Source organism: Nanorana parkeri, unplaced genomic scaffold, assembly GCF_000935625.1.
Source record: "Nanorana parkeri isolate BGI_ZX_2015 unplaced genomic scaffold, ASM93562v1 scaffold2280, whole genome shotgun sequence".
Classification (NCBI taxonomy): domain Eukaryota; kingdom Metazoa; phylum Chordata; class Amphibia; order Anura; family Dicroglossidae; genus Nanorana; species Nanorana parkeri.
Window position 1 is genome coordinate 166,350 of NW_017308548.1, and position 10,071 is coordinate 176,420.

The 10,071-nt window shown below is 49.4% G+C and overlaps 1 pseudogene; it reads left to right on the forward strand.

Annotated features, from left to right (window-relative positions):
* Positions 1-4,661: 4,661 nt before the first annotated feature.
* On the forward strand, positions 4,662-6,438 carry LOC108801290 (annotated as a pseudogene).
* Positions 6,439-10,071: the final 3,633 nt, after the last annotated feature.

Sequence of the window (10,071 nt, forward strand, 5' to 3'; positions counted from 1 at the left end):
CGGGGAGGGAAGTTGGGGAGGAGGAGAGACACAGACCAATGTGGGGGGGTGGAGAGAAGAGGAGAGAGACACTGACCGACACGCTAGGGGGGGGAAAGACGAGGAGAGAGACACTGACCGATGCTAGGGGGGAGAGGAGAAAGACACCGACCGACGCTAGGGGAGGGGGGAAACACAGACCGACGCAGAGGGGAGAGACACCATCCGACGCTGGGGTCATGTAAAAATTTCCTCGGCCAAAAAGGGGTCACGAGTGGAGAAAGTTTAAGAAGGCCTGCTTTAGTGAACTTGATTGCAACTCTATGACTAATTTTGCTACCTGATTGTTTTTAAAGCCTTACAAGACTTTTGTTTGATACACTATTTTAATTTTTACCCTTCTTCAGATTTTTTTTTTTTTAGTATTAAAAGCTGACAAAAAGCCAACATTTTAGAAAAAATACAGTTTACATGTAACAGCTTATAATATTTTTAAACCACTTTTAAAATTAATGTATTTTTTTTTTACAGCCTGTCTATATCTAAAAACACAAATGTCATATTTTGCAGTCCATTAAAGTGACATTAAACTCTCAGATTTTTTAACATAAACCAATACTGTAATGTGCGCCTTACTGTAATACATGGTTGTTTCCCTTCTCTTTGCTGCTCTTCCTTTTAAATCCTCATGTCTTCTCATGCTTGGGAAGAACTTCCCTTTTCAGCTCAGGGCCTCTTCCTGTAGTGCTGGCTCAGGTTTCAAGCCTATACAAACCTATACACAGACACCGTGTATCCTATACACAGACACCGTGTATGGATTACAGTAAGGCGCACATTACAGTATTGTTTTATGTTAAAAAATCTGAGGGTTTAATGTCACTTTAAATATGATGGCGGAGTGTTTTTATTTTTTTAAGGCTTTTTTTCTCTTTATTATAACCGGGTGATCCTGCCAGTGATGCACATTCTGTCCTATTTTTGTGTTCGATTAATCGAAATTCTTTTTAATCGATTAAATGATTCATTTCGATTAATTATAACGCACATACAGATCCAACTGCATTGGCCTATACACATACAGCACAGCAATGAACTATACACATACAGCACAGCAATGAAGTCATAAAATGAACTAGGATCACACTAATCCAGCACGTTATTAATCTCACGTGCCCCACTCAATATGGCCGTCGCTTGAGTGGGGCAACTCAGAATAATAACGTGCTGGATTAGTGTGATCTTAGTTCATTGTCATACGTCATTGCTGTGCTGTATGTGTATAGTTCATTGCTGTGCTGTATGTGTATAGGCCAATGCCTTGGCTGGCGCTCGTGCAGAAAGTTTCAAAATAAATGTAAATCGATCAAAAATTTTAACGATTAATCGAGAAATGAATCGTTAATTTGCACAGCCCTAGTCCTAGGTGTTGTGATAAAATGTAAAAATAGTTACATGTGATGGGAAAAGGAAGCGCAGAACGCAACCTTTCAAGCAAGTTCCAGGCAGCCTTGGGTGTTTTCCCTCCGAGAGTGTAGAGTTTATTGGATCCCACAAACCGATGACACGTGTAACAGAGTATATACAGAATAATGTCATAATAAAAGCCCTGTGAGTCCATTCAGAATCCTGGGTTCTTCCTTTCATCATTGTAGCAAGCATACAGACACTCAACACACCGAGCATATACAGTATGTTCAGTGTATATATGCACCTATGTGTCTTCTATGCACATGCATGACTCTATGTATCTACAGGGATAGGGAAGTACAGCCCTCATGTTCCAGGACTGGGCCCCATCAGCATGGCAGGAGGTCTCTGCAGAGGCTGCTACACGGCTCACCCCCCCCCCACCAGAGCTCCCTCCATTAAGTGAATCCCATGGCACAGCCCACCGCTGCGCTGAGGAAAACTCTACCCTCTAGGCCATGATCCATCGGCCGCCAACAGCAGCATGTGTGACCAAGGCACCACCCTACTAGCAGCACCTGTTAAAGCGGTGATCGGAGGATCTGGTGGGCCTGGGATAACATATTGCAGAGCAGGTATCTGCAGACTGGAAGGGGGTTCATGACACAGGTATCATAGACTATTTTAAAAATACAGCGGCTGCAGACGTGGTGTTGTGTCAGCTCTCACTAATTTGCATAATCACCTTAAAGGAGAACTATGAGGGGAGTGATTTTCACTCCTCCTCATAGTTCTAGCCGACCTGTGACAATGAGACTGTCACAGGTCGGCTCAGTAGATCGGGAGGTGAGCGAACACATACCAGCGTTCGCTCACTTCTCGATCCTGTCACGGCAGAGAGCCGTGACAGGGGAGGGACTGGATTCCCCCCTCCCCGCGCCGATCCTCTGACTGGCGGAACGGGAGGGGGCGGGTACAGCTGGCTCTGCCTCTAGATAGGCAGAGCCAGCTGTCACTCACGCAGCTGGGCGGATCCAGACATAATTGTCGGGATCCGTTTCAGCTGCGGCGTCTCAGTATACCGCGAGCTGTAGCTCGTCAGCCCTGATCCGCTGTCCGCCTCTTCCTCCTCCACGGTCGCTGGCAGGCCCCGCCTCCTCTATCGCTGGGCACCGCCTCTGACGTCGCCAGACCCCCACCTCCTCTTCCATCGCCGGGCCCGTCTCCTCCTCCGCTGCTGACGCCGGGCCCAGCCTCCTCCTCCACGGCTGATGGCTGTCCCTGACTCAACAGCAGCTGTGAGGAGAAACAGATCACTGACAGGTTATCGGTGATCCAACAGCGGCGTGTTCCTCCTCACACCTGCCAGTGACAGCCAGCAGCTTGAGATGTCATGCCGACCCAGGCGGCCCGCACAGCATTGGGGGTGGGGGGATGTCCTGGCTGGGCCCCCCGTTCCCCGGACCCCATAGCGGCCGCCTGGGTCGCTATGGCGATTGTTACGCCACTGTATGTACTGGCCTTGTAGAGCCGCACTGCAGCCGGGAAGAACCCCGACAATATTGTGGCAATCCATTGGCTGCCTGATTGACAGATGGCTCCACCTCTGTAGGGTCAGAGGCAGCTGTGCCCACCCACTCCCCTGCCTGTCCCTCCAATGAGTGCTGGAGGGACACTGGGGGGCATTCCGTGTGGGGAGCGGTGACTGTCTGCAGCGAGGAGCGGTCACACACTTGGCTCTTGGTAGCTGTAATGTCTCACCCCAGCTCTAAGTATTGGGATGAATATATTTTACTATCCCAATACTTCTGCTTTTGCTGCAACCCTGATAGAGGTTTGGGATACTTTATACCAGGGGTGTCAAATTTCATCGCAGGCCGCATCAGCATTATGGTTGCCCTCAAAGGGCCGGTTGTATCTGTCAGACTATATAAATGTATCTACTCTTTATCATATTAAATAATTGCTTCTGCATTAGATTATTATTGGTTTTAGCAATAAAGTAATAATTAGCTCTGAAAGTAGAAGTCTGGGAAACATAATGGCAATTGGTGTAATGGTGCGGACTCTCAGGTGGCTGTGCAGGTTCTATGATGGGCTGTTCAGCCTCTCAGGTAGCTGTGCAGGTTCCAAGGTTGGGCTGTTCAGATCCTCAGGTGGCTGTGCAGGTTCTATTGTGGGCTCTTAGGTGGGCTATGTGGGATCTATGGCGGGCTGTGCAGACTCTCAGGTGGCTGTGCAGGTTCTATGGTGGGCTGTTCAGACTCTCAGGTGGCTGTGCAGGTTCTATTGTGGGCTCTTAGGTGGGCTATGTGGGGTCTATGGCGGGCTGCGCAGACTCTCAGCTGGCTGTGCAGGTTCTATGATGGGCTGTTCAGACTGTCAGGTGGCTGTGCAGGTTCTATGGTGGGCTGTTTGAACTCTCAGGTGGCTGTGCATGTTCTATTGTGGGATTTGCAGGCTTTCTGGTGGCTGTGCAGGCTCTATGGTGGGCTGTTCGGGGCTCTCAGGTGGCTGTGCAGGTTCTATGGTGGGCTGTGTGGACTCTCAAGTATGCTATGCGGGATCTGTGGTGGGCTGTGTGGACTCTCAGGTGGCTGTACGGGGTCTATGCTGGTGTGTACGGGGTCTTAGAAGGGCTGTACGGTCTCACCAGGGGTCCTGGTCGGTTGGCGGGTGCAGGCGGCGTGGATCCACAGAAGGAATAGGAGATTTTCGGATGGCACTGTAAACAGGCACCACCATTCACAGGAAGGCTGCCATGAGCTTGCTAGGGACCTTGGCAGCCTTCCTGTGAAGCCCAGCGCCTGTTTACAGCGCCAGCTTCATTTTAAAAATGTGAGGAGGGAGAGGTGCATGGGCCACATGAAATTTGGATTGTGTTAGACACATGTGCTTTATACTTTTGCTATCTAAGAGTCATAGTGAAGAGGTGGGTGGAGGTCAGGAATGCACAGATAGACCTCCTAGGTCACCTTGTTGGTAATGTGGTTCTGTCCATATGACTTGTATTATTTCAGCCAAATACATCAACTTTGTGTTCCTTTGTCTGTGAAATGTCCTGCACAACACAACATCCCAGAGACAACGTTATCACAGATTATTAAGTGGCCTTTATTTTCCCCCAGATAGGAAGATAATTGTCAGGAATCATCCCATGCATTATCTACATGCCTCTGTATGAGGATTCCTATGAATAGGAGTCTCAGCTTCTCCCTGTGTAGGAGTGTATCAGTCACTCTTTCACTTTCATTTCTCTTCTGCTGTCAGCGATGGCGTCTGCTAATCTGGGAGCTGAGCTGGAATGTTCCGTCTGTCTGAACGTTTATACAGATCCTGTAAACCTGAAATGTGGACATAACTTCTGCCGGGAATGTATTGGTCGTGTGCTGGATACACAGGAGGGGTCTGGAGGATATTCCTGTCCTGAATGCAGAGAGAAGTTCCAGGAGCGGCCTGTACTGCAGAGGAACATAACACTGCGTAACATAGTGGAGAATTTCCTGTCTGCTCAGCCAGATCAGGAGGAGTCCGGAGTCCTCTGTACTTACTGTATTCACGCTCCTGTACCTGCTGTGAAGTCTTGTCTGCATTGTGAAGCTTCTCTGTGTGACAACCACCTGAGAGTCCACAGCAAGTCACCAGAACACGTCTTATGTGACCCCACCACTTCCCTGGAGAACAGGAAATGCTCCGTCCATAAGGAACTACTGAAGTATTACTGCACTGAGGACTCTGCCTGTATCTGTGTGTCCTGCAGTTTGGTTGGAAAACATCGGGGACATCAGGTGGAGACTCTGTATGAGGCCTCTGAGAAGAAGAAGATGACACTGAGAAACGTTCTCCAGAAACTGATGACAGAGCGAGAGGAGACACAGAAAAGAGTCCAGAGTCTGGAGGAACACAGGAGGAAAGTAGAAGGAAAAGCAGTTGGTGAAATAGAGAGAGTCACTGCCCTGTTCAGAGAGCTCAAGAGACGTCTGGAAGACCTGGAGAAGAGAGTCCTGAATGAGATCTCTGGGAGGGACGAGCGTATCTCCATCTCTGTGGTGGATATGATCCGGGAGCTGGAAATAAAGAAGGACGAGCTGTCCAGGAAGATGCGTGACATTGAGGAGCTGTGTAACATGACGGATCCACTGACTGTCTTACAGGAATCAGACACAGGTGACTTGTGTGATACTCAGGATGGAGATGATGAGGACAGAGAGAGACATGATAGACTCCTCCATGATGGTGGGGATCTGGATTTGGCTGGGATCTCACACACATTACACACAGGTTTATCTTATATAATGTCTGGGGTATATGTACAGAAATGTCCAGGCACACATGTCTATCCACATTCTAGTACAAAGGGCAAAGTTCCCATCATTTCTGGACTATACAGGCCACGTGCCCAACCTGTCCCTACTGCACAATGCTCATATCTCCAGGCTGGAGGACATAATATTGGGGCTGTACAGGGAACATTGGGGGTCTCGGGGGTTACAGACATATTACTGGACATGAGCACAGCTGGTAATAATCTACATATATCCCGTGACAGGAAAACTGCATCCAGGTCACCATATTATATTCGTCCAGAAGCTCCAGAGAGATTTCGGCATCCTCAGGTGACAAGCAGTCTGAGTTTCTCCTCAGGGCAACATTACTGGGAAGTAGATGTCGGGGGGGGGGAGATGAATCGATCGTCGGGATGTGTTACCCCAGTATGGACAGGAGAGGGGGTCAGTCACTGATTGGGTGTAATAAGAAGTCCTGGGGTTTGCAGAGATCAAATTTTTGGGGTCTTAATCTGTGCTCAGTCATACATGACAGGAATAAGATCCCATTATCCGACGATGTCTCCAGTGACAGAGTCAGGATATATCTGGATTATGAGGCCGGGCGGATCTCCTTTTATGATCTGTGTGACCCGATCCGACACCTCCACACCTTCACCACCACCTTCACTGATCCCCTCCATGCCGGGTTATGGGTGGGGAGAGGTTGTATAAAGATATCTGGGGGGAATCAGAGGTGAGACATCTGCCCAGAGACTGGTGACATCACAGAGGGGGGGACTGATTTATTGATAATGTTGCAGGTACTGGGGATGTCATCTTCATCCTACACTTCACTGCCTAGTGTGTCACTGATCAGGAACAAGCATGCAGAAGTTCAGATTTTTCTGGCTTCGCTGGCTTTATGCTTCCAAGTCAGTGACAATCTAGGCCAGCGGTTCTCAACCTGTGGGTCGGGACCCCTTCGGGGGTCGAATGACGATTTGCCAGGGGTCGCCCGGGAGTCTCCTGCTATTGGATAGCGGCTCCCGGCTGCCTGGGAGAGAAACACTTTCTCCCGAGCAAAGTAAACCTTTTTGTCTGACATTGGGGGCCGTAGGCCGCCGTAAGTCAGAAAAAAAAAAACACCACCCTAGGAATGCATAGCTAGATTCCTATTGGCTATTTCACTTTGCAAGTTCTCCATCAGGTGATGCTGTGAGAGTCCTCCTCAGCCCTCTCCTAGCGCAGCAGTGTCAGTTCTCCCGCCACGCTGCAGCAGCCGCGTCATTCCTAAATTTTAAGGTTGGGGGTCACCACAACTTGGCAAATGTTACCAAGGGGTCCCGGCACTAGAAAGGTTGAGAACCACTGATCTAGGCAGTGTAGTCAGGATTAGGATGACAGCCCTGGAGCCTGCACCTTTTAAGGTGTATCTACAGCAAAAGCATTTTCGGTTTTGGATGCAGTGGGAGAGGATTAGAACCCCTGTCAGGTTTTTACTGCTATCCGGAGCTCCATTAGGGAGATTTACCGTCACTTCCTGTGCCCCGGTGACAACATTTCTCTCTAATGAAGTTCCAGATAGCAATAAAAACCTGACAGGGGTTCTGTCCCTCATAAATCCATCCAAAAGTAGAACATTTCAGGAAGTGGAAATCCTCGGCTCTGTATATGGGAATATTGAAACTGTCCAAGACTGGAGGTCAGATCCTTGGTCCACCGGCCATGTCTAAGGATCTCCGTGTCTTCACCTCTCTACTTTCTAATATTTTACTTTGTAACTCTTCTCTTCTAAATAAACTTTCTGAACCTTCACCGTGATCTCAGCTTGTTGGTTTCCTCATCACATCCCACAATATCTTGGCCAATGGTGGTGATATCGATGGAACACATTTTTGGGGGCAATCAAGACTTTCAATTGTTAGTAGTAAAGTATTGTACGGTGTCAGCCATTGATTTGTGCAGACACTTTGGACCCCCCTTTGTAGGCTGACTTATGTTATTACTAGAGATGCACTGATACCGATACTAGTATCAGTATCGGTACCAATATATCGAGTATTTTGGTGTGTACTCGTAATTCCCCCAAATGCTCCGATACCTTCCCCGATACCAGAACTTCCGGGCAGAGGGAGATCTCCCTTTGACCACCAGTGCCAAGGCAGCATGGAGTCGACTTCCTTTCCAATCAGAAAGCCGGGCGGTGGGTTATGACCCGGATTGGCTAGGAAGCTGGCTACACTTGTTCCTAGGCAGCCTGACTTTCTGACCAATCAGGAAGCCAGGCAGCATGTAATGACCCACCTCCTGGCTTCCTGATTGGTCAGAAAGTCAGGCTGCCTAGGAACAAGTGTAGCCAGCTTCCTAGCCAATCCGGGTCATAACCCACCGCCCGGCTTTCTGATTGGAAAGGAAGTCGACTCCATGCTGCCTTGGCACTGGTGGTCAAAGGGAGATCTCCCTCTGACCGGAAGTTCTGGTATCTAGCCAATCAGGATGCCAGGAGGCGGGTCATGACGTGCCACCCAGCTTCCTGATTGGCTAAGAAGCCAGCTTTACTTGTTGGTAAGCAGCCTTGCTTCCTTACCAATCAGGAAGACATCCAGCATGCAATGGCCCACCTCCCAGTTTCCTGATTGGTCAGAAAGCCAGGCTGCCTTGGAACAAGTGAAGCCAGCTTCCTAAGCAATCAGGAAGCCGGGTGGCACGTCATGACTCGCATCCTGGCTTCCTGATTGATCAGGAAGCCACGCCACCTAGCAACAAGTGATGCCGGCTTCCTAGCCCATCAGGAAGCCAGGAGGCGGGTCATGATGTGGCGGCTATACAATCAATAGCACTGTAGGATAACACTATGAGTGTAAATAAAGGTGATCTCTTGTTCAAGAGCAAACTACGGTATGTCGTTGATTACAATTTGATATTCACATGCGCAGGAGATCAAACAGCCAAGCTGCTAGATGTCTTGACAAATCTTGTTGACTCTTGTCAAAAAAGCAAGCAATCCCAATGATATGATCGAATATACACCGACCAGCCATAACATTCTGACCATCCCCTAATAATGAGTAGGTCCCCCTTTTCCTGACCTGTCCAGGCATGGACTCCACTAGACCTCTGAAGGTGTGCTGTGGTATCTGGCACCGAGCCGTCAGTAGCAGATCCTTTAAGTCCTGTAAGTTGTGAGGTGATCGGCCTCCATGGATCGGACTTGTTCTTCCAGCACATCCCACAGATGATCGATTGGAATGAGATCTGCAGAATATGGAGGCCAAGTCAACTTTTGGTCGGTCCTGACCACTGCAGGCCGGGAACATCCCACAAGAGCTGCAGTTTTGTAGTCGCTCTGACCCAGTCGTCTAGACGTCACAATTTGGTCCTTGTCAAAGTCCCTCAAATCCTCCCACTTGTCCATTATTTCTGCACAACGGCTGTAACAGTAGCACTAGGTTCTATATGAGCGACCAGCAACAAGTAATAGCACCAGAGAACAACCAGGAATAGTCCAGGACTTGGAGAGAGAACTGTCACAGGACTTGTAGTGCACCAACTGGCTTCTCTTCTGTACAGTACCTGAGAATAGGGCGAGGGATCTCTTACAGGATCCAGACGGTAGCTCTCACCAGCTCCTCTGCGACACTCTTCCATAAGCAGATTCCACCTCCAGCCCGGCTTCCATCAGGTTCCTTTCCAGTAGCATCTTAGGTCTCTGGGCCCCCAGCATCTGCCACATGCTGAGCCCTAAGCCAGGCATCCTGTAGTATCTTAGGCCTCTAGGCCCCCAGCATCTGCCACATGCCGAGGCCTAAGCCAGGCATCCTGTAGTATCTTAGGCATTTAGGCCCCCAGCATCTGCCACATGCTGAGGCCTAGACCAGGCATCCTGTAGTATCTTAGGCCTCTCGGCCCCCAGCATCTGCCACATGCTGAGGCCTAGGCCAGGCATCCTGTAGCACACAGACCTCCTCCCAGGGAGAGCCCCAGGGGAGAGAGAGAGTTCTGGAAGGTGTCCCCAAACATTTATCAACTTCCTCCAGCCATACCTCTGAGTCAGCCTCAGGGATTGGTCAGAGTCAGATGCATGGGCACGGTCTGAGGATGGATCCTCCCTCACTGTATGCTGAGGCCCCAACCCAGCAACAAGGGGACGCAATCAATCCACCAGACCAGGGAATCCAGCAGAACTCAGAGCAATCAGCATCCAGACTGATTACAGTCCAGATATAGAACTAAATTTAGTAGTGACATAGCAGAGGGCGCTACATAATGTATCCCCCCCCGCCCCCCACTTCCAGGAGCCATTGTAATATCTCCTGAGTTCACCCAAGCCCTGATCTCAGATGATTTGTTCTCCAATTGCCTGGCATTGCTCATCTTACATTAATTTGCAATGACCCCAAGGAAAATGGGCATT